The 24268-nt window shown below is 43.0% G+C and overlaps 1 pseudogene; it reads left to right on the forward strand.

Moving 5' to 3' along the window:
- The first annotated feature begins 1458 nt into the window (after positions 1 to 1458).
- Positions 1459 to 18622, forward strand: LOC133755715 (zinc finger protein 286A-like; annotated as a pseudogene).
- The last annotated feature ends 5646 nt before the right edge of the window (positions 18623 to 24268 follow it).

A 24268-nucleotide genomic window follows, 5' to 3' on the forward strand; every position in this document is an offset into this window, starting at 1 on the left:
GCTGAGGGACTTCGTCACCGAGCTCGGGACATGGAGGAGCAGGAGGAGCTGCACCTGCAGCCGGCTCTGAGCTCACAGGCACTGCCGCTGAAGGAGGGGCCGCTGTTCCTCCACAGGACCAAGGCCGAGGGCCCCCTGGCCGCCTCCTTCAAGAAGCTCCATGTCTCCCTCCCTACCGAGGCCCTCAACCGCGCCCAGACGCTCGGCTCCAGGAACAGCGCCCTCGTCAAGCTGGCCCACGTCCAGGCGGCCGAAAAGGGGGAGGAGAAGAGCTTGGGCAGCTCCCGCGTCCTGCGGGTCATCTACACGGAGGACATGGGCGGCCCCAGACTGCCCCCCTGCAGTGCAAGTGTGTGAATGAGCTGAGCCATGGCTGTGGGCGCTGCGGAAGTGAGCGCCAACAACCCGGCCTGCTGGGCTCCTGCCACCCCTGCGTCTTCCGCAGCCACAAGCGGAAGTATTACAGGTAGCCTACAGATGCCAGAACATCGGACAGAGTCTGCAACCAAGACCCTGTTCCTAAGAACCTAAAACCGTTCACGTTTGAAGACAAAGGATGAGTTTGAGGAGGGCACAGGCACGGATAAAAGCCAAATACTCCAACAGCACATTAACCTGGTTTGAACTCAGCAGTCCTAAGTGCCGCGCTATGAGCACACGGGTAGACAAAGCCCAAGGACGAACCCACGTTCAGTTATCACACTCCCCGACTCAGTTATTACACGCGAAACACGCCGCCAAAAACTCGAGAGAGAGGGAAGGGTCCTGCTGGAACCTTGGAGCCTCATGCGCGCTCCCACCTGCGGAGAAACAGGCTGGCGGGGCGCGGGCGTTGCTGGGAACTGTAGTTCCGAGCGGGAAAAGGCCCGCCAGCCTCGCGCCTCTGTTTTTTACGCATGCGCGACACCAAGCTGGCCCAAGAAGCTCCTAGGCTTTGTCAGGCCCGGGATGGAGGTGAGTTGGGTGTGCGGGCTGGGTGGTGGGCCCGGGGATCGTTCCGTGAGGAGTCCGAACTGGAGTCTGCGTTTGTGAAAGGGGGCTGGAGGGACTGACCGCGAGCTGGAAGCCCTCCCCTGTGGGACACAGGCGCGCGACGGGCGGGGCAGGCGCGGGTCTGGGGACAGCGTCCGGAGCGGAGCCGGACTTGTCCACGCTCCTTGTGCCCAGGGGACGGCCCCCGCATCATCTCGGGCCCCCACCCCCAGCCCCAGGACAGCTGCGAGGGTAGGGACGGATAGGGACCCAGCCTCAGGGTGCCGCCCCCGGGTTTCCAGGCTCCCGCTCCGTGGGACTGAGGCAAGCTCCACCGTGAGCCAGACGCCGTCCAGACCTGACCGTGGCCTTTCTGCAGATCCCCCCCACGGCAAGGCAGCAAGGACGACCGCGAGGCCCCCGAAGACTTCTGGCTGTTCTGCCCGCAGAGTCCTGAGCTGGGGAGAAGCACAGCATCTTGCGGGCATGGAGGAGGCGGTGGTCATGGAAACAGATTTGGCCAAAATGCCCGAGGAGGAGGTAGGATTGATGCCGAGGTGAACGTGTGGAATGGCGGGATTCTACTCTGGAAGGGAAAATGGTTGCCTCGGGGAGATCCCTGCTTAGCTGTCGCCATCCTCTTGGGGATGCATGGGCCCTTTGGAGTATGCAGTGCTTGGGATGGAGCCACAGCCCTGCAGGGTGCTGGTAGACCCACCAAAAACAGCAAAATGCTAAGCTCCAGAGGCGTGAGCATAGTGTCCTCAATTACTTTTTCTCACGTTTTTCCTCCCAACTTATTGTCCCAGTGGTCTCCATCGGGTGGTCTGAGAATTCAGGTTTGCACGGCCCCACACCTGCTACCCGCTTTATCCGTACAATTACCCTATGATTTCGGTACAGAGAATTTTGTCATTGGACATACAACAAAAGCGAATTTTGTCATTGAGCATACAAGAAAACAGACGTGGAAGTTGGTCAGCGACTTCCAATTCTGCTAGACCAATGGTCACTTGAAGTTTGGTTTGTGATCTCTACGTGGGATTTCTCTTCCTTCTTTCATACTTGAGAAACTTCTAGATTGCACTCCGGGCTCAACCAGTGAAAGTGAATTTGAGGTGGGGTTTGGCAGCCTACATTTTATTTATTTGTTTAAGATTTATTTCTTTGAAAGGCAGAGTTACAGAGAGGCAAAAGCAGAGAGAGAGAGAGGTCTTCCGTCCACTGCTTCACCCTCCCAAAGTTGCTGCAATGGCTGGAGCTGCACCAATTGGAAGCCAGGAGTCAGGAGCTTCCTCTAGATGTCCATGTGGGTCAGGAGCCCAAGGACTTAGGCCATCTCTACTGCGTTCCCAGGCCATAGAAGAGAGCTGGATTGGAAGTGGAGCAGCCAGGACTCAAACTGGTGTCCAACTGGGATGCCGGCACTGCAGGTGGTGGCTTTACCTGCTCTGCCACAGCACCAGCTCCAGCAGTCTACCTTTTAAATAAGCATGTGGAATAGTTTTGGAGGGCCGTGGAGCCTACGTCTCCAACAAAAGGAACTGATGTATTCTAATTTCTGAATCAAAGAGTGCCACCTTCTAGAATGTGTTCAGATATAAACCCCAAGTAGCAATATTCACGGGCACTTTCCATGGTCTTGCGAGGCAGTGGGTTGATTTGGGCTCCCTTTAGTCTCAGTGTTTGTAGGGAGCACAGTTTGTGGAAGCAGGATTTTTAGACTTGCAGTTCTGAGGACAAGAGCGGCTGAGGCCCCATCATTACTGCTTCCTTGCCCTTAGCTCTGTCGTTCCAGGAGTCTCCCCTTTCCCAAGAAAAGAGTGCAGAAGAAGGCGAAGTGGCAGCTCTGCACCTCACAGCCAGATCCCAGGTGAGTGTGAGCACTAATGACTGCAGAAATCCCACCTTACTTCTCAAAGTACAGGTGCATTCCTTTGTGACACTAGAGCCACTCTAGAGAGAGCTGAGTTCTAGGAGATTACAAAGGGCTCAGTAGAAAATGTCTCCTATTTACCCATGGTACCTTTCTTCTCCATCCGTATTCATTGTTGTTTGGCAGACAAATAAGCAGTATTTTCCTCTTTATACCTGCTGTGCTAATTTCTATTTGGTCATGTGGGAAACTAGTTTGCAGATAATGTGGTACATGTCACTTAAAACTTGTTTCTCTATGGGAAAACAACACACATATGCCTTTGAAGGAATTTAGGAAAGCACCTTAAATGCTGATGTGATTCTAAAAACAAGTGTCCAGATAGTTAAAAGGAAGGCCTATGAGAATCCAATGGTCACAATTAGAATTCAGCCCTCCAAGATAAAGAATGCTGAGGTAGTGTGTCTGCAACTTTTAAGTTGTTGCCCTTCCCCTCAAAGGGCCAGAATAGCTAATGTTAAGAATTGTTGGGGCTAACATTATGACACAGTGGGTTAAACTTCTGCTTCTGACATGAGCATCATGTATCAGAGTGCTAGTTTGAGTGGAAGATGGGAGGGGTGCGAGTGGGAGGGAAATTATGGGTGAGGGAAAGCCATTGTAATCCATAAACTGTACCTTGGTAATTTATATTTACTAAATAAAAAAAAGTATCTACAAAGCAAAAAAAAAACTGGCTTAAGCAAAGAGAGGTATTTATTGACTAAAATGTTATTGAAAAATTGAGGTCTGGCCAGATGTAGGGCCCAAGAAATAATGTTAATACCTGTTCTCTTCATTTCCCAAAGCTTTATTTTTCTATGTGGGTTTTGCTCTCAAGCACACTTTTCCTCGAGCACTGGCTACAAACAGGTTTAGGCTGATTTACATCTTCCCATGTATGGCCAGAGAAAGGAGGCTGCTTCTTTCCTAGAAATTCTGGCAGAAGTGCTTTGGTTAATTCTATCAAGTTAATTTGCCCGTATCTGAGCCAGTTACTGGTCAACTCTAAGTGTAACTCTGCATGGAATAGACTTACACATACCCTACAAACACATCTCACCCAAGAGTCAGTGCTACCCAGACTATACCCACTCAATGAAAGTGGCCAGGGATCAGGGCCAGAGGGAACATCAGGGTTCAGGTAGTAGAGGGAGGGTGATTACTTCATCCATTCCAACCCTGCGATACTGGATTCAAGATTGTTGTAGCATCAGGATGGTTGGAAACTGTTAGAGAAATTACAAACACCTCTGTTTTTGCAAGTCTTTTTCCTGTTAGAATTTGACTAGGCTATTTTTTATCTTTTACTTACAAGATTTTCTAGCCTATTTAATAAGAAAGAAGAGCAGAGACTAGAAGTAATATTACTTTCTCACCTCTCCCTACTGATGTATATTTTCCCATACTTTTGCTTGAGCTTGCACTACTGTAGGCATCTATTGTATTTCCTTCCATTTCCTTTCTAGTCTCCAGCCTTGGCAATAATATTTTGTTCGGGTGGCCTGTTATGTAAACAGGATACAGCTTTTTAGAAAACAAACAAAAAACTTTCTAATAAAGAAATTTGCTCATTCACATTTAATATATATGTTTCAAATTCTTATTGCCAAATGACTTTTAAGATTTATTTATTTGAAAGGCAGAGTTGGCTGGCGCCGTGGCTCACTAGGCTAATCCTCCGCCTTGCGGTGCAGGCACACTGGGTTCTAGTCCCAGTCGGGGCACCGGATTCTGTCCCGGTTGCCCCTCTTCCAGGCCAGCTCTCTGCTGTGGCCAGGGAGTGCAGTGGAGGATGGCCCAAGTCATTGGGCCCTGCACCCCATGGGAGACCAGGAGAAGCACCTGGCTCCTGCCATCGGATCAGCTCAGTGTGCTGGCCATAGCGCGCTGGCTGCGGTGGCCATTGGAGGGTGAACAAACGGCAAAAGGAAGACCTTTCTCTCTGTCTCTCTCTCACTGTCCACTCTGCCTGTCAAAAAATAAATAATAAAAATAAAAAAAAGAAAGGCAGAGTTACAGAGAGGCAGAGAGAGAGAGAGAGAGAGAGAGAGAGAGAGAGAGAGAGAGAGAGAAATCAATCTTCCATCTGTTGGTTCACTCCCCGGATGGCCCCAACAGGCAGAACTGAGCCAATTTGAAGCCAGGAGCCAGGAGCTTCTTCCAGATCTCCCACGTAGGTACAGGGGCCCAAGGACTTGGGCCATCTTCTACTGCTTTCCCAGGCCATAGCAGAGAACAGGATTGGAAGTGTAGCGGCTGGGACTCAAACTGGTGCCCAAATGGGATGTCAGCATGTCACCCACTATGCCACAACGCTGGCCCCACTAAGTGACTTCTATATTTCTGTTTCCTATGCTTTCTTTCTTTCTCCTTTGGTATTTTACCTCCTTTTAAGCAGTGGTTTGTGGTTTTTTGTTTTGTTTTATTTTGATTTATTTCTATTTGTCCAGCAGTTAATTCCACTGAGTGTAGGTTTAATCATGTATATATGGATTCCAGGATCCAAATCAACTTTCCCCATTAGATCTTTTCTTCTTAGTGATTTTTTTTTGACAGGCAGAGTGGATAGTGAGAGAGAGAGACAGAGAGAAAGGTCTTCCTTTTTGCCATTGGTTCACCCTCCAATGGCCGCTGCAGCCGGCGCATCTTGCTGATCCGAAGCCAGGAGCCAGGTGCTTCTCCTGGTCTCCCATGCAGGTGCAGGGCCCAAGCACTTGGGCCCTCCTCCACTGCCTTCCTGGGCCATAGCAGAGAGCTGGCCTGGAAGAGGGACAACCGGGATAGAATCCGGCACCCTGACCGGGACTAGAACCCGGTGTGCTGGCGCCGCAAGGCAGAGGATTAGCCTGTTAAGCCAAGGTGCCGGCCCTTAGTGATTTTATGTATTGTTTTATTTTCAAAGGATGAATTTTTAAAAATTAAATCACAGATTATTCCCATTTTTGTAAACTTTACTCTGAAATAATTTTAGGCAAAAGAAATGCTGTAAGCTCCAGCCGTTGCGGCCATCTGGGGAGTGAACCAACGGAAGGAAGACCTCTTTCTCTCTCTCTCTCTGACTTTCCTCTCTCTGTGTAACTCTGACTTTCAAATAAATAAATAAATCTTAAAAAATAAATAAATTAAAAATGCTGCAAATAATACAAACATTTCTTTTATACTCATCCAGCTTTTCAAAAATTAACATTTTATTTTTTACTATTCTCTTTTTCCAAAATCAAGACATTAACATTGGTATGATACTATAACCTGTGGACCTTATTCAGAATTTCTGCTTTCTCTGTTTCCTTAGTTTGTTGTTCTTTTTCTAATTCAATTTGTATGCTTAGCTTATTTGTTCATGCAGTTATTCATGTTTAAAGCTCTGAAGTATAGTTTTAGCCATTTGACGCTAGTTTCTGTGTTTTTGTTTCCTTATTTATATTTCATTTTTGTTTTTTGTTTTGTTTTTTTAGTTATCAATCATTGTTCTAGTTCTGTTTTGGAGTTTATTGAAATTTACATTATTACTTTTTGCAAATGCTTCATGAACGTTAAACTAGAAGGTGTTTTCTCTCCAGTTATAACATTTGGTATATGTTTATTCCACCAACCTTGGAATAATACTCCCATGCTTTATGACTTGACTTAAAGGGGCCTGTTTGATACTGATATGCATCTTAACTCTATATAGTTTTATAATTTTTGTCTTAGAGAAATGCAGTCTCACATTCTTTGTTACATAAACATATCTGACTTCTAGTCTTGCCCTGATTTTATTGCAGTCATTTTCCAGTTTACTGCTTTTCCCCTTGAATTCTCTGCTTCACAGAATTTGGTAGTTGTTGCCAGTCTCTTCCTTGTATGACATCTCCATGCACAAGTTCCACATTACAAGTTCACCTTCTGGTTGCCTTAGAATCCATCTTCAGTCTTTCATTGAGGATTCACAGGAGTCATGCAAACATGCCTTATTACCCCCTCTGCTTATTTTGTTTTCTTTACCAAACTACACTGTGGTGGTGTTTTTGGTTGTTCGGTTTTTGTTTTGGTTTTCCTTACTTTTGTTGGAGAGACTGAGAGCTCCCATCCAGTGGTTTACCCTCTGGGTGCCTACAGTGATCAGGAGTGAACCAGGCCTAAGCCAAGAGATCAGTCCAGGTCTCTGGCATGGGTGGCAGGGATCCAATCACCTGAGCTGTCATCTGCTGCCTCCCAGGGTATGCATTAATGGGGAGCTAGAACTGGGGACAGAGCCAGGACTTGCACAGAGGCACTCTGACAGGGAGTGCAAGCATCCCAGCCAGCAGCTCAACTGTTAGGTGGAACGTGCACTCCTGATTCCTGTTTTAATACTCTATTCTCCAGGAAAAACATGCAGTCTTTCAATGGAAAAACCACAGCCTTATTTCTTTTGGCTCTAGTTGAATCTAACACAGTGACTTTAGACTTGTAATTTTTTTTTAAATAAAGATTTATTTTTACTTATTTGAAAGACAGTTACAGAGACACAGAGAGAGGTCTTCCACCTGCTGGTCCACTAACCAAATGGCTGTAATGGCTGGAGCTGAGCTGATCCAAAGCCAGGAACCAGGAGCTTCTTCCGGGTCTCCCATGTGGGTGCAGGGTCCCAAGGACTTGGGCCATCTTCTGCTGCTTTCCCAGGCCATAGCAGAGAGCTGGATCAGAAGTGAAGCAGTCTGTACTTGAACCAGCGCCCATATGGGATGCTGGGGCTGCAGGCCAGGACTTTCACCCACTGCGCCACAGCACTGGCCTGTAGATTTGTAATCTTAATACTATTAAGAAGCCTGTCATTTGTCATAGCTTCTTTCCTTGTTGAGTGTCTTTGTTCCATGGCCAGCAGAAAGTGAGGAATGCAAAGAGACTGTCACATGTAAGTGACCAAAAATGTGTTTTGTGTCCCAGACAACAGTGACATTCAAGGATGTGGCCATGGACTTCACACCAGAAAGTGGGGGAAGCTGGACCCTACACACAGGGTGGTGATGCTGGAGAACTACAGGAACCTGGTCTCACTGTGTAAGCACAGACTCGCTGTCTGACTTGAAACCCGCTCAGGGGGATGTCATCACTTTATCAAAAGTAAAAACAGCTTAACAAAGTGTCCATTCTTTGGAACATTGAGAAAAATCTGTTTCTGCATTAGGTTCTTGGTAAAATGTGTGTGCTTGCTCTGAGTCGGGATTTAAATGACAGAAACAAAATCCACATCTTGGTTCAAGGAATCGAATGTCTCATTAGGATTTCTCTTGTTTATTTTCAGTCCATCGGCTGGGCTTCACTCAGCTTTATTCTTACATCTCCCCACATGGCAGAGATGGCCATAGGCAGCCCCAGGGCTATGGTATTCTTCCTGTTAGAGAGCTCAGTGAAAACAGAAAAATGCCTGCAAATAGGGTCACAAGCCCAGCACTGGAGCTGGAAAAGCCAAGGACTCTCTGGCCTCTTCTGGATCCTGTGTGTGTGTGTGTGTGTGCGTATGCAAATGTGTATGTATATGTTTGCATATGGGTAAGCCCCTCCCAAACTTCATGTAACAAATCCCATCAGAAACTTCTACTACTACCTGAAGAAGGAGGGATGGAAAAACCAGACAAATCTTCTAATTACTACAGTCACAATTTTGTTCTGCTGTCATGAGGTCCCACTTTTTCCATTTTCTTTCCTAAGATTAGGACTAATATGTAATATCTCTCTAGAATTTCCTGACACAATTAAAAGACATTCTCATCTTTTGACTGGTGAACCATTCATCTGTACAAATCCATTTAACTACTTCTTACCCATCCATTTACTGCAGATCTTTCTGTAATAACTTGTCTTTGTAGATCAAGGGGGTGGAAACTGTGCTGTAGATCTTTATGCATACCAAAAGCAGCTAAGACCCATTTCTTCTTTCTTTCCTTTCCTTTTTTTTATGAATAGGGCTTCCCATTTCCAAACCTTAGTGCTACGATTTGGAGAATGGAAAAGAGCCATTGACACTTGAAAGAAAAGTGCCCAGTAGCAGCTATCCAGGTGAGTCGGCAATGGGCGTCTTCAGACATGACAGCCCAGCCAGACAGGAAGAAGTGGCATTTTCACTGCCCAAGGAAGAATATTAGGAGTGTAATGTGCCTTTTTTTTAAATCTTTTAAATTCTAAATCATTTCAAATACATACCGAAGTCCAGAAAAGAAAGTAATACACGTGTATCCATCACCAAGATTAAATACATGGTAATATTTTACCTCATTTGCCTCTTTCTTCACAATATAAAATGCATAAAAGCATTATAACTGCATCTTACCTGTACAGTCCTAATTTTCACAAACTAAAGACATCCACATACCCAGTGGCCAGATCAGGAGAACAACTCGGCAGCACCCCTCCAGGCCCCTCCTTTCATCACCTCTCTTCTCCCAAGGGTAACCTGATCCTAACTGGTTACACCATAGACTAATTTTGACTGCTCTTGAGTTTCACATAAATGAAACCATATTGTATATATTCTGATGTCTGGCTTCCTTTGCAGAACATTAGCTTGTGCATATCATTGTATTTGCCTCATTCTCATTTGTTATACATGCTTCTATTATGTCCGTATACCGTTTATGCATTCTCCTAAAGGTAGGAATTGGAATAGTTTCCAGTTTGGGGCTAATGTTGCTGCTATTTATATTCTTTACATGTCTTGGTGAACACATACATGCAGTCCTATTGGATATATACAATTAGAATTATTAAGCAATGAGGTAGGTGTGTGTTCATTTTTAGTAGGTAACACCAAAGAGGTTTGCAACATCATCATTCTAGTTACCCACCAGCACAATTTGTCAGTTCTATTTGTTCCACATGTATATCAACACCTGTCTGTCTTCATTTGAGCCATTCTTATGAATGTGTGATATCTTTTACTTAAGAAATAAAAAATATTACAGACTCAGTTAAAACCCTTTCATTCTCTTCCTCTACTAGAAATAACACTATATCTTGCAATTGATATGACTCACTTCCCTGTTTGAATCCATATGTATGTATACAGATATGTGTGTACATAAAACAATATATATATACTTTGTTATTTTTTCCTTCTGTTGTCTTTTTTAACTTAATATTGTCTTTTTGTATTAAGCTATGTTTTAACACATAAGAATCATATTTGTTTATTTTAACTGTTATGGAGTAAGTCTGCTATAGAAATAAACTCAGCAGTTTATTTTTTATTTCTGTGCTATTAGTAGCAGAGTTGCAATGATCATCCATTTATTGGCTCCTTATATATTCATGTTGAGAGTTGGTTTAGGGTGAGTAACTGGAAGAGGAATTACTGAGATTTAATGTGTCATAGATTTAGCTTTATTAGGGATGTAAAGTTCCTAGTGCCATCATGGCCAAAAGTTAATGTTTTCAGACTTGTTATTTTCATCAGTCTGACTGGTGTAAAATGCTATTATATTTATATATTTATATAATACATATTATATATTTGTGAATATATATAATATGTATTATATAAATATATATATGTAAATATATAAATATAAATATATTTTTAAAATAAATTTATAAATATATATTTATTTATGAATATATATATATATATTTACTTGAGAAGTAGAGTTAAAGACAGTGAGAGAGAAAGAGAGAGAAAGATCTTCCATTTGCTGTTTCATTCCATATTTGGCCACAATGGGGCAGAGCTACAGTGATCTGAAGCCAGGAGCCAGAAGTTTCTTCCGGGTCTCCTACATAGGTGCAGGGGCCCAAGGACTTGGACCATCTTCTGCTGCTTTCCCAGGCCATGGCAGAGAGCTAGATTGGAAGTGGAGCAGCCAGGACTCGAATCGGCACACATATGGGATGCCAGCACTGCAGGTAGCAGTTTTACCCTCTATACCACAGTGCCGGCCCCAATTTCATGTTTTTTAAATTGCATTTCTGTGATAAATATAGTGAGTTTGAGAATTTCATATTTATTGCTTATTCAAGTATCTCTTTTGTGAATTACCTGATACTTCACTCCTTTTTAAAAATTGAGCTGTTCACATCTTTCTCTTGATCTGTTGGAGTTCTTTAGGTTACCACATGGGATTTATTGACATTCTTTCTGTTAGTACATGACAGAGGTAGCATTATAAATAAGTCATAAAATATTGATCCCTCTGAACTTTAGCTGATTTTATTTTATGATGTTAGCATATAGAATTCTATTTTTTAGTACACATTTAAGGCTGGTGCCATTGCTCACTAGGCTAATCCTTCACCTGTGGCACCAGTACCCCAGGTTCTAGTCCCAGTTGGGGCGCCAGATTCTGTCCCAGTTACTCCTCTTCCAGTCCAGCTCTCTGCTGTGGCCCGGGAGGGCAGCAGAGGATGGCCCAAGTGCTTAGGCCCTGCACCCACATGGGAGACCAGGAGGAAGTACTGGCTCCTGGCTTTGGATCGGCACAGTCTGCTGGCCGTGGCAACCATCTAGGGAGTGAACCAATGGAAGGAGGCCCTTTCTCTCTGTCTCTCTCTCTCACTAACTCTGCCTGTCAAACACACACACACACACACACACAGATTTATTTATTTATTTTTAATTACTCATTTGCTTTCTATGAATTTTTTCTTATACCAATTTCAGACAGATAATCTATATTTAAATTTTTTGAATTTTGTTTTTCAGGTGTGTATTGTATATTGTATAAAATAGGGAACTGATTTTATCTTCTTACATGCTTATGCCAACAATCTAGCATCACTTATTACATAATCTTTTATTACTGATTTGTAGTAATAATTCTTTGGGAAACCCAGTTTCTCTATATGCTTGGATGTCTGTCTAGGCTGTCTGTCTATGCCCCGCTACCATTACTATTTAAATTACTATGCTAAATAGTGTCTGTATCTCTTACTAAAAATCCATCTTGAGTATTACTATTATTATTTTTACATCTTGTTCTTTTGAATACTGAGAAAGTTTTAAGGTCTTTCCCTGCGATTGTAGCTATGCCAGTTTCTCCTGTGGTCCTGTCAGTTTTGTATTGCCTACTCACCACCCTTTTTTGTAGAATTTCTTAATGATCTGTAAGAACCACAGGAGGTATCTTCCCTTTTTTATGTTACAAATGTTCTTTTCTAAATTTTGCCTTTCAGTTCCGATATTCATTTTGGCACTTGCCTTTTGAGTACCAACTAAGACGTCCTTTCTCATCCCCCAATTACATAAATATTTGACTCTGTTTTCTGGTATATTTGTCCTCTGATTTTTCTTGAAATCCTTCATCCATTCGGAGTCACCTCCTACTCCTCTGGGAGCATCCTCTTGGCCTTCTTTCTAGAGCAGTTAAATGTTTGAATTGTTCAAACTTTGATTTTAATTTCCTCTCCTCTGCATAAACAGACGTAAACTAGAGTGCTTAGATGGCTGTCATGTAATATTACTAAGTGAAGCGAGCTGGGTGGGTGCTGGAAGCTAGAACACGTGCACCTGAAAGGAAAAGCCTTCACTCAACTCTCTGTTGCTCAAGGGCAGGCAGACTTTGCTATAAAGGGCTGGATGGCACACAGTGAATTTTGTGGCACATGTGGTCTTCACAACCATTCAACCCACCCTGATCATGTGAAAGCAGCTTCAACAATGTATAAAAATAAATGGGTATGACTATGTTCCAATAAAGCTTTATTTAGAAAAGTAGGTAGCAGGTGATTGTTGCCAAGTCCTGCCCTCACTGGTTGTCGACATGGAGTATCCTTCTATGGTAATTTTCAAGAGATGATCAAAATTTAGATTACTTTGTAAAATCTCTCTATTTTTAAATGTTGGCAACTAATTGCTTTTAATTTGCATAAACAGTATGGGCCAAACACAACATAGCCATCAGACTTGGCCAACAGGTCATCTACCGGTAGATTCTGCCTTCCCCTTAGTCATCTCATCATTCCCACAACCCACTGTCATCTATCCAGATGAGTCCCAAATTCCTATTTCCATCCTAGGCCTCTCCTCAGAGCCTGTTCTGAATACCAGCATAGTATAAATATTTGATGTCTTTATTTGCTTATGTCAAAGACATCTCAGTAAAACATACTTAAAACAGAATGCCTGAAATATGCCCAAATTCCCCAAACAGGATGCTTTTCCAGTAGTTGTCTCACTGATACTACCTGCCTTGTCAAATTGTACACACCAGAACTCTGTGGACAGTTTTTACATGAACACATTTACTTACTTACATTTAATGTAATGAGTGAGTACTCATGCACTGTTAACACCCACAGGCCTGCTGTTTGCCTGAACGGTTATGATGGATCTCCCAGTTCTGCCTTTGACCATGCACTCCACTCTCTACATGGTACTGAGAGTGATGTTTGCAAAATCAAGTCCAATCAAGTTCTCCCTTTGCTCCAAACACCAGGGATTCTCACACCCATTGGCTTAATGACCAAAATCCTTGAGGCTGACAAAATCTTGTAAAACTCTGCTTTTACTCACTTCGACACTTTTATCTCCCCTGTTTTCCCTCCTTCTCCGGGCTGTGTCTTAGCAGCTCTTGAATGTTTTTGCATCCAAAGACCTAGTGTAACTAAAAATTATTGAAGACTGTAAAGAGCTTTTGTCCATACAGGTGATATCTACCAAAATTTACCACATTAGAAATTAAAACTAAGGGGCCAGCTTTGTGGCACAGTAGGTTAAGCATCCACCTGTGGTGCCTGCATCTCATATGGCCACTGGTTCTAGTCCCAGCTGCTCTGCTTCCAATCCAGCTCTCTGCTATGGCCTGGGAAAGCAGTGGAGGATGGCCCAACTGCTTGGGCCCCTGCACCCATGTGGGTGATGAGGATGTAACTTCTGGCTCCTGGCTTCAGCTTGGCCCAGCTCCAGCCATTGTAGCCATTTGGGGAGTGAACCAGTGAATGTCAGATAACTTGCTTTCTATGTCTCTCCCTCTCTCTGTAGTTACACCTCTCAAGTAAATAAATAAATCAAAAAAAGAGAAAATAGTAAAAAAATTAAGACTGAGCAAAAATTAGCTATTAATTTTAAAACAATTATAAACCCATTACCCTCTACTGCATTACAACTTTCTCTACACTTGATCTTAGCCAAAAGGCTGAGAAGCGATAATGCATTACAATTTTTATGAAGAAAATTTCCTGAACAAAAATATGTTACCTAAAAGAGTGGTGGGTTTTTGTAGTTTTCTTGACTTTTTAAAAAGATTTATTTTATTTATTAGGAAGGCAGAGTTACAGAGAAAGAGAGAGGTCTTACATCTGCTGGTTTAATTCCCAAATGTCCATAATGACAGGGGCTGGGCCAGGCCAAAGCCAGGAGCCTGGAGCTTCTTCTAGGTCTTCCATGTGAGTACAGTGGCCCAAGGACTTGTACCATCCTCTGCTGCTTTCACAGGCTCATTAGCAGGGAGCAAGATTAGAACTGGAGCAGCTGGGACTCAAATCAACACCCGTACAGGATTTCACATTTCTGCAAATCTCTCCAAAATATGGCTTCATCAAAGATAATTATTCTGATAGTTGCTTCTGAATTAGTTTTTTGTGATATGTTGGGGTTGTTTTCTGTTTGTTTTTTAAAGATTTATTTATTTGAAGAAGGAGAAGGGGAGGGAGATCTTCCATCTGTTGCTTTAACTGCACAGATGGTAACAATGGCTGTAGCTAGTCCAGGCTGAAACCAAAAGCCAGGAGTTCTATCTAGGTTTCCCATTTGGGTGTCAGGGGCCCAAGTACTTGAGCTACCCTCCACTGCTTTCCCAAGCACATTAGCTGGGAGCTGGATTGGAAGCTGAGCAACTGGGATCCTAACCAGCACTCAGATAAGATATGCTGGCATCACAGGCCGCATCCTAACCCATTGTGCCACAGTGCCAGTACCTGTGATATGCTGTTGTTCTAGTTTAAGTGTATGAAGGAAATCCACTATTACCTAGAGAAATAGTTGGAAAAGGGAGAAGTGTTTATATTTACAATCCTTGTCAGATATAATTATGACTGTTCTGCTCTAAGACTCTCTAACTAAGCAGGAGGCAGTTGATTAAAGATTAGATACAAGGACAGCCATTTGGCCTAGTGGTGAAGACACCTGCATCCTATATCAGAGAGCCTGGATTCAGTTCCTGGCTGTGCTCCTAATCCCAGCTTCCTGCTAGAGGGGATCCTGGGTGGCAGCAGGTGATGGCTCAAATGCTTAGGTCCCTGCTGCCCTGTAATGGCAGAGCTGGGATTCAGATTCATATGTTCTGATGGCAGAGCCCATCTTTGCACTGTGCTTTTCCTGGATGTCCCCCTCCCCACAGGGCTTTCCTACATTTCCTTCCCTCCACCTGCAGCACTCACATCAGTGCTTGCGTACCTATTATTTTTAAAGATGTATTTATTTATTTGAAAGATAGAGTTACAGAGAGGTAGAGACAGAGAGAGGTCTTGTATCTGCTGCTTAACTCCCCAGATGGCCACAATATCCAGAGCTGTACCAATCTGAAGCCAGGAGCCAGGAGCTTCTTCTGGGTCTCCCACACAGGTTCAGGGGCCCAAGGACTTGAGCCATCTTCTACTGCTTTCCCAGGCCACAGCAAGACCTATATTGGAAGTGGAACAGCTGGGACTTGAACCAGCACCCATATGGGATGCTGGCACTGCAGGAGGCAGCTTTACCTGCTACACCACAGTGCCGGCCCACTTGTGTACCTGTTAATTCAAACACTCATCCCAAACCCCAGCTCCAGTTCCTCTGGTTCAGCTCAGTGAAGGACTTCCTTCAGAGAAGTGTCTCCCTCATAGTCCTGCTCTCTTTCTATCTTCATAGCATCATATGCCTTTGACTTCTCAGTACCTCAGTACTTTTAACAATTATAGTTTTGTATTTGTGAATGTTAGATTAAATTCTCTCTCCCTCATGTACATAGGAACTATATGTGGTTTTCCTCAGGGACTAACAGTGTATGTAGCACATGGTGTATATTCATTAGATATGAGTACTATTGAATAAAATCGATAAATAGTAGATAAATGGGTGAACAGAATTTATTTGGGTGCAATAAAAGGAGAGATATAACTAAATCTAACTTAATTTTCTTCAAATGTTTAGTTGTCATGGCACCATTTGTTGTAAAGACAAATCTTGTTCACTAACTGATATACCTCCTTCATATTATCTTTAATTTTTATATATACTTGAATTTACTTCTGAACTTGCTCTTCTATTTCACTAATATATTTATTCCTTTGAACCACAGTTTATTTTGTTTTTATAAAAATTTATTAGATACAAAAATTGCAGTATATTTATATTAAAGGTATTTAGAAAAGTTTAGCTCTCATTCCTGCCCTCTTGCTTATGTTCTGATATTTTCTCTATAAGTAATCATTTTCATTAGTTTTTCACGCATCCTTTGGTGTTTGGAAATATAACCAAATGCTGTATATACAGGGTACATCAAACATTGTGGAAAATAGAATTAAAGATGTTTATTTTTTTTGTTTTGTTTTTAAAGCTTTATTTATTTTACTTGAAAGTCAGAGTTACACAGAGAGAGAAGGAGAGGCAGAGAGAGAGAGAAAAGTCTTCCATGTGCTGATTCACTTCCCAATTGGCCACAATGTCTGAAGCTGCGCCTATGGGAAGCCAGGAGCCAGGAGCTTCTTCCGGGTCTCCTACATAGGTGCAGGGGACCAAGGACCTGGGCCATCTTGTACTGCTTTCCCAGGCCTTAGCAGAGAGCTGGATAGGAAGTGGAGCAGCCAGGACTCGAACGGTGTCCATATGGGATGCTGGCACTCCAGGCAGCCGCTTTACCTGCTGCGCCACAGCGTCGCCCCCAAAAGATGTTTATTTTGCTGTGGCAAGATTTGAAAACCCTGTTTGGTTTTTTTCATGATATGCATTTTCTATGATCTTTTTGAAGATTTTTATTGTTACCCTTCCCTTTTTTCCTACACCAAAAGCAATCCATGCATGCTCATTTATACTATTTTTTACTTACAAATTACTTTGAGAGACTGTAGAAGGTTTCTGATGAGGGGTATGGTAGAAAAGCATTGTTAGGAATATTAAACTGGCAGTGGGTTTTAAATTTGGAAGTGGTATTATTGGAAGAAGAGAACTTAGAAGTCATAACTATATGCTGAGATAATTACCTGGATATTTGTTGCAGTAATGTGTGTTGTATAAAAAGTTATTTCTCCCCTCTGACCTGATGTACTCATTGTCTGCTCATAAACGGATATGTGCTTCATATATAACACACATTTTCCTATATTTCTGGATGTCTTTTCCCTCTTGGGACTCTCCTGGATGGATTATACTCATTTTCTCTGTGTATACTGAATATTTGTTTCCCTCCATTTGCTTCTCTTTACAAATCATCTAATGAGTCAGAGCCACTTCGTGAAGGCATGCCTTTCACTTTCATTAACTTTTACCTATTACGGAATTGCCTTTCTGTTGAGCACAGAAAACGAAGGGAATTTGCATTTCCAGTGTCTTTCAGATGTGGACACAAGTCCCAAGAGCAAGGATTCAACTTCAGTGCAAGATTTTTCCAAAGAAGATTCCTGCAAGGTTGCAGTAATAGAGAGACTGACAAAGAATAATGGCTTGGAAATAGCTCTGGAATGTGACAGCTGGTTAGAGAATCTGCAAGGAAGTCAGGAGAGACACTTGAGAGAAATGTTCACCCACATGAGTTCATTACCTGAAGAAACAGATCATGAACATGACGTTGACTGGCAGAACTACAGTCAGAAGTCTGTTCTTACCACTCAAGACAGAGTTCCCAAAGGATCCTGTTCCTTTCATACACTTGATAAAAGATGGAAACACAAGTTGAGCTTAATGAAAATGCAGAGAACTTTTAAAGAGGAAAAAACCTCATAAGTGCAATGATTGTGGTGAACTCTTCACTTACCATTCAGTACTTATTAGACATCAGAGAGTCCACACTGGAGAGAAACCTTATACCTGCAGTGAATGTGGGGAATCTGTTAGCCACAGAGCTAATTTAACAAAATCAGAGAACTCATACTAGAATTCTCTTTGAGTGCAACAAATGCAGGAAAACCTTCACAGAAAGCTCGTCCTTTGCAATTCATCAGAGAATTCACATTGGAGAAAAAACATATGAATGCACCACATGTGGGAAGGGTTTTAACTGAAGTACACATCTTGTACAACATCAGTTGATTCATACTGGGGTGAAGCCCTGTATGAATATGATAAAGCATTCCTTCATTTATCAGCACTCATTAAACATCAAAGAACTCATACTAGAGAGAAACCCTATAAATATCAAGAATGTGGGAAAGCCTTTAGCCACTGTTCATCCCTTACTAAGCACCAGAGTGTTCATACCAGGGAAAAGCCATATGAATGTAGGAAATGTGGAAAAACTTTTAGTCAAAGCACACATCTTGTTCAGCATCAGAGAATTCATACTGGAGAGAAACCCTGTGAGTGTAGTGAATGTGGGAAAACCTTTAGTTGGAGCTCAAATTTTGCTAAACATCAAAGTTCGTATTGGAAAGAAACCCTATGAATGTAGTGAATGCGGAAAAGCCTTCATTCATTCATCAGCTCCTATTCAACATCAGAGAACTCATACTGGAGAAAAGCCCTTTAGAGGTAATGAATGTGGGAAAAGCTTTATGTGTGGTTCATCCCTCAGCAGACATCAAAGAATTCACACTGAGGAACAACCCTGGAACATCCCTGAATGTGAAATAATGTAAGTTGGGTTTATAACTGTGTTAAGTACCTGAGTGTTTAGATGTAAACCATTGTATGCACTTGAGGACTAATTTTACATAAGCATCTAATTTCACTCACATCATACATAGTTTTGAGCCACAGACAGGATGGTCCATTGATTTGCTTACTAAAACTTCTGACAGGAAATCTCAAAATTTGAACCTTCAACCTCTCAAATACCCATCCAAGGAAATTCATGCAATCCCAGAGAGGGTAGCATTATAAATTATGAAATTGTTTTCCCTTCTCCTGGTCATATCGGAGCCCTATTGTAGTTTCTCACTTTGGAAAGGAAATTCTTATTTGATATGTTAGGTTGATAGCTTATAGTAGATCCGTATCATGAAGAGTTCACCAAGTTATTAATCTTTGAATCTAAAATAGAGATCCAGATATACAGGTGATATCATTTCTCCAGAAAATGTGATTTCTATTATCCAAAAAAGCTAAATAAGCTAAAATAAGCTAAGAGTTAAAAGTTGTTCTGGATTTCCTTCCTATCTCCCAAAAGTTGCTATCTACTTTTATGAATATAAACAAAGTATTTACAGAAGCTTCTGAGTTATGGTCATATGAGTTATATTGATTATAAATTGAGGCACTGTTATCCCTGTCTATAGAAATCTACCTTCGTTTTCTACTTTTTCCTGGAGTTAGCCTGAAAGACAGAGTTGGTCAGAATCTTAAGTGTTGATCAAGCCCCTCTTTGTTTATCCTTGGCATTGAATAAATCCTTGGTTTTCTGGTTTTCTAATGTCCACAAATATTCAGGAAACATTGTTTCTTCTTACTATTTAGCATTCTGTACATTGTGCTGTGTCACTTTATGAAAATACCCCATGGCTATTGAGGGTTTGGAAAGCTGGTGCATTGGATCAATGTGTTATTATATTTAAGATTCCAGTCAAGAAGAGCTGAAGCAACTGTGAGACAGCAGCTCATGCATTCTTGTCAGGTATGGAAAATAGTCACAGGACAGTCCTGAGCAACTCACTGAGATAAGCAGCTGAAAAAGCAGTTTCTCTGTCCTTAATGTTTACCCTGTTGTTGTTATTGTTGTTCTCCATGTGTTGGTTTGTCTTTATCCCAGAGTTCTAAAGATGGACAAGGCATGAAATCACAGTGATATATTAGCATAAGTTACAAGGGTGACCAAGACCAGTGGTGGGATTGAAAACACAAAAGCAAAGGTTCAAATAAATAGTCAAACACTATGTAAATGCCATTTTTATTCTATATACGTTCTATATAAAGAAAATTATGTAAAATGATAGAAAAATACAGATTTCTACTTTCTTCTCTCCTGACTCCTATCCTTCATGATCAATTATCAGTTAGTCTATACTCTTGTCCCTTCCACATTATCCCAGTTACCTACAGTTCCCTCTCAGTGGAACTTAATTTTATGATGGGAGACAAGTAGGAAGATAGTTTAAAGAAGTAGGGATAGTGAAGAGCGCTATCATTAGGGATGCATGGAATATAAATCTAGCAATGATGGAAATGAGAACAAAAGGGCTCTTGACAAAGAGATTGTAGAATGAACAAAAAAACATTGAAGGAGATTGAGTTGGGAGGAAAAACTTGGGTCTGAAGGGTTTGGGTAGGATAATGGCTGACTCATCACAATATAGGAAAAGGCACTCTTTCACCACCTTAATATTCAGTATTAATAGTTTTGAGCAGATAACTGTAGCCCAGACCCATAGATCAACTTGGGCCTACAGTCCATTTCTCTGAATAAAATTTTACTGAAACTCAGCCACACATTCCTTTACATGTTGTCTTTGCTTGCCTTTCCTTGCAGTGGCAGAATCGAGTAGCTGCAACAGAAATTGTGTCTTCTGACTGCTTTAACAAAATAAAACTGGGTAATTTATAAGCAGCCGAGATATAATTCTCATAGTTCTGGAAACTAAGAGGTCCCAAGATGAAGGCATTGGCAGATTTGGGGTCTAATGAAGGCCTACTTCCTGGTAGGAAGGCACCCTTGCAGTGTGTCCTCACTAGGTAGAATGGGGCCCATCTTATAAGAACACTAATCTCATTCACAAGGGACCCACCTACAAAGACCATCACATAGGTATTGACTGGGTTTCAGGGTATGGATTTTGGACACTCAGTCAACCGTAGATTGTATGTCCCTAAAATATTTACTCTCTGGGTCTACAGAAAATGCTAGCTCCTGTGCTAGAGCATCTGTCAGGAAGTGAGGTAGAGACAGATAAAGCAGTCAGAGGAATTGGAGAAGTTGTAGTGATGGTGAAGCAATCCTGCACTAGGGACTAAAGCCATTGAAGTGACCTCCATGTACCAGACTGGTAAGCAGAGCAATGCAGATGAACACTGAGTTGTTACTACTCCATAGCAGTAGCCCTGTCCCTCTAGTTTATTGTTAAGATTACAGAACCGTGTGAGTTTGTGTGAAATGAAAATAAAAGAGATGGGAAATGCATCAAAATGTTCCTAACTTAGGATGTTACCATGTGTTGTGGAGAGAATTGAAGCTGTGAAAATGTTTTAAATATACCATATGGTTCAGTGAAAAGAAATTCATTTGGGGGCCACATTTACACTAACCAAATATGCACGCCCAACATGGGTGTTTGAAAGTTGAGCTTAAAATCTACCAACCCCAGTTAGCAATTGTGTGACCTTAGGAGGCAACTTATTCTGAGTCTCAGTTTCTTTATTCATAAAATGGAAATAAGTCATGCCTTTCTCATAAGGTTGTCATGAGGATATATATAGGAACTTGTGTAAATTGCTTTTAAGTTCACCTAATATAGAATCTTTTATGATGTAAAGAAGGACAAACATTAATTATTTCCATATCCAGGAAGCCAATCACATTACTGATTGTTCATCTGGAAGATGGGATGGCGATGCCCTTGGGAGCCTTCATATCTGTAAGTTGAGGAGGAGAGGAAGGTGGTTTCTGTCATGTAGTACTGAATCTCAGGCCAAGCACAGGCACTGTTCCCTTTGCATGGGCAATGGGGCACACAGTCAACTCCCTCACAAAGGCCGACGTAAGGGGGCGGGGCCATACGTGCGGAGCATTCTGGGCATTGTAGTTCCTGCTCCACGTTGGCGCAGGCGCACTGGCTTGCTTGGCATTTCGCCCTGCAAGTCGGCGACATTGTTGGAAGCGCTTCCGCCCTGCTCTGCGAGCTTCCTCGGTTGTCCTCAGTGTGGCCGCCAGGTAGTCGTTGCCCCGGGCGCCAGGCCTCGGTCGCCCCCGCCCCTCCCTCGGCGCTTGGCTCGCGGCGGCGTCCGGCCGTGGTCGTTCGCTCCGGCGCCCCCGTCCCGGGGCGGACCCGGGACCGCCCACCTGTAAGGGAGATGATTGGGCTGGGCCGCTCCCGGGGCGCAGGCTCTGGCTCCGCCCAGGCATCCCTCATCCTGGGCGCCTCGCTCGCCCGGGTCCCGAGCCCCCTCTCCGGGGTCGGGGGTCCTGCCGGGCTCCGGACGCGGGGCCTGGGCTGGGGCTGGCCCTTCCCGGAGGGGAAGCCCGGAGCTGGTGAGGGGGAGAGGGCGAGGCCGGCGGGAGGACCTGGGTTTCCCGTCGGGCAGCCTGCGCCCCTCCTCCTCGCGGCCCGTGTTGGGGGCGTTTCAGAGAATCACGTGGACATCACCTGTAGCGCCCTGAGCTGAAGGCGGCGTCCTTGGCCGCTGCAGGCTGCTTCGGGAACGCGGGGCCCTTCGTCGCTCTTAGACACCGCACCGACTTGGGGTCTGGACAAGCGAGGGAAGTCTCCTCCTTTAGGCTCTTTCCGCACTGTATGTGGCCGCTTTTCACTGTCCTCCTGGACCGCATCGAACATGAGGAGTGGGAAACAGCCCCGTGGAGCGCAGGTCTCAGGAGAGTTTGGGCTGGGTCACCTGCAGCCTTTTCTTCCTGTGGGTGTGTAGATACGGCTGATAGAAAGCCGAAAAATACTGAATTTAAACCAGCATGACGTCTTCTGCGCCTAAAATTTTAAATGTGCTAATTGCACAGCCTGGTAGTGAAAAATATGTTACAAGCATCATCTACAGAATGTGCTGCCAAGTGGGACTGTATTCATCTTTACAGATCGAACTATTTAATTGGAAAGGCAGGGAAGACAGACACTCCCCCCACACGCCTGCTAGCCCTAGCGGCTGGGCCAGGCCAAAGCCTGCAGCTCAGAACTCTGTCCATGTCTTTCACCTGTTTGTCTGCTAGGCTGCACGTCAGTAGGACGCTGGAATCGGGACCTGAGACTCAAACCCAGGCTCTCAAATATGGGTCCCTGGCCGCCCAAGCAGCACGAAGCACCTGCCCCCAGTCACAGAACATTTTTAAACAAATTATGCTTTGGGAAGTTTATTTTTGTTGGCATGCAGTTTTTAAATGTTTATTATAGCCTCTTTTTTCTGTTTTTTTGTTTTGATTTTCCTGCTTTAGCCAGTGGTTTGTAGATTTCATTATTTAGAGAATCAGATCTTGGCTTTGTCACCTGTTTTTTGCTTTTTTTTTTTAATTCATTAGTTTCTTCCTTTATCATTTTACCTCTTAGTTTTCTTATGGCTACCTTGCTATGTGTCTTTCTTCTTTATTTTGAACATGTAATGTTTTCAATCTTTCCCAAAATCCTACCTGAAAGTATTTAGGAATATAAATTCAATCTCCTTAAAGCTTTGGCAGCAATCATGTATGTCTAATGTATAATACTTTAGTTTCCTAACTCACTGCCAATTACATTTTACTTAGTAGCTACTAAGGAGTACCTATTTTAAGGTCAAGGCCAAAAAAAAAATTCCCCCCATTCCAAACTTCCATTTACATTTGTATTCTATTGCATCATGTTTAGAGAATGCACTCCATTCAATTTCTTTTTTTTTAAGGTTTATTTATTTACTTGAAAGAGTTACACAGAAAGAGAAGGAGAGACAGAGAGAGAGAGAGGTCATCCATCTGTTGGTTCATTCCCCAATCCAGCCCATGGGCCAGAGCTGCACTGATCTGCAGCTGGGAGCCAGGAGCTTCTTCCAGGTCTCCCACAAGGGTGCAGGGTCCCAAGGACTTGGGCCATCCTCCACTGCTTTCCCAGGCCATAGCAGAATGCTGGATCAGAAGTGGAGCAGCCAGGACTCAAACCGGAGCCCATATGGGATGCTGGCACTGCAGGCAGCAGTTTTACCCACTATGCCTCAGCACCAGCAGTAGTTTCTTCTTTTTGATTATAGCTTTTTCTTTGTGGTCTGTGGCAGATCTTAGCAAATGCTCCCTGAGTGCCTGAAGATAACTTTTAGATGTTAGTTTTACTATACTCACATGTGCTTAACTTCTGAATCTCTAATGTTCTTTGCATTGATGAGAGTCTTGCTTTATATATTTTAATTCTTGCTTTTCAGCAAAGTCCTGGTTAACTATTGCAAGTATCATCCAGATGAGGTTCTGATTGGCATAGACTATATTACAGTTAGATTAAGTTCTCCTCTATTTACAGGGCAAGCTATTAAACCTTATGGGGAGTAAGGTGCCCATTCATGGCAGGTGCAGATTCAGTATGTTTAAGCATAACAGAGTCCCTAAATGAGGGGACATTTAATTACACAAGTTGGAGTTTTCCAAAACTCAATACTTGTTCTTTCAGGGCTGACGTAGTATA

Source organism: Lepus europaeus, unplaced genomic scaffold, assembly GCF_033115175.1.
Source record: "Lepus europaeus isolate LE1 unplaced genomic scaffold, mLepTim1.pri SCAFFOLD_85, whole genome shotgun sequence".
In the NCBI taxonomy this organism is placed as follows: domain Eukaryota; kingdom Metazoa; phylum Chordata; class Mammalia; order Lagomorpha; family Leporidae; genus Lepus; species Lepus europaeus.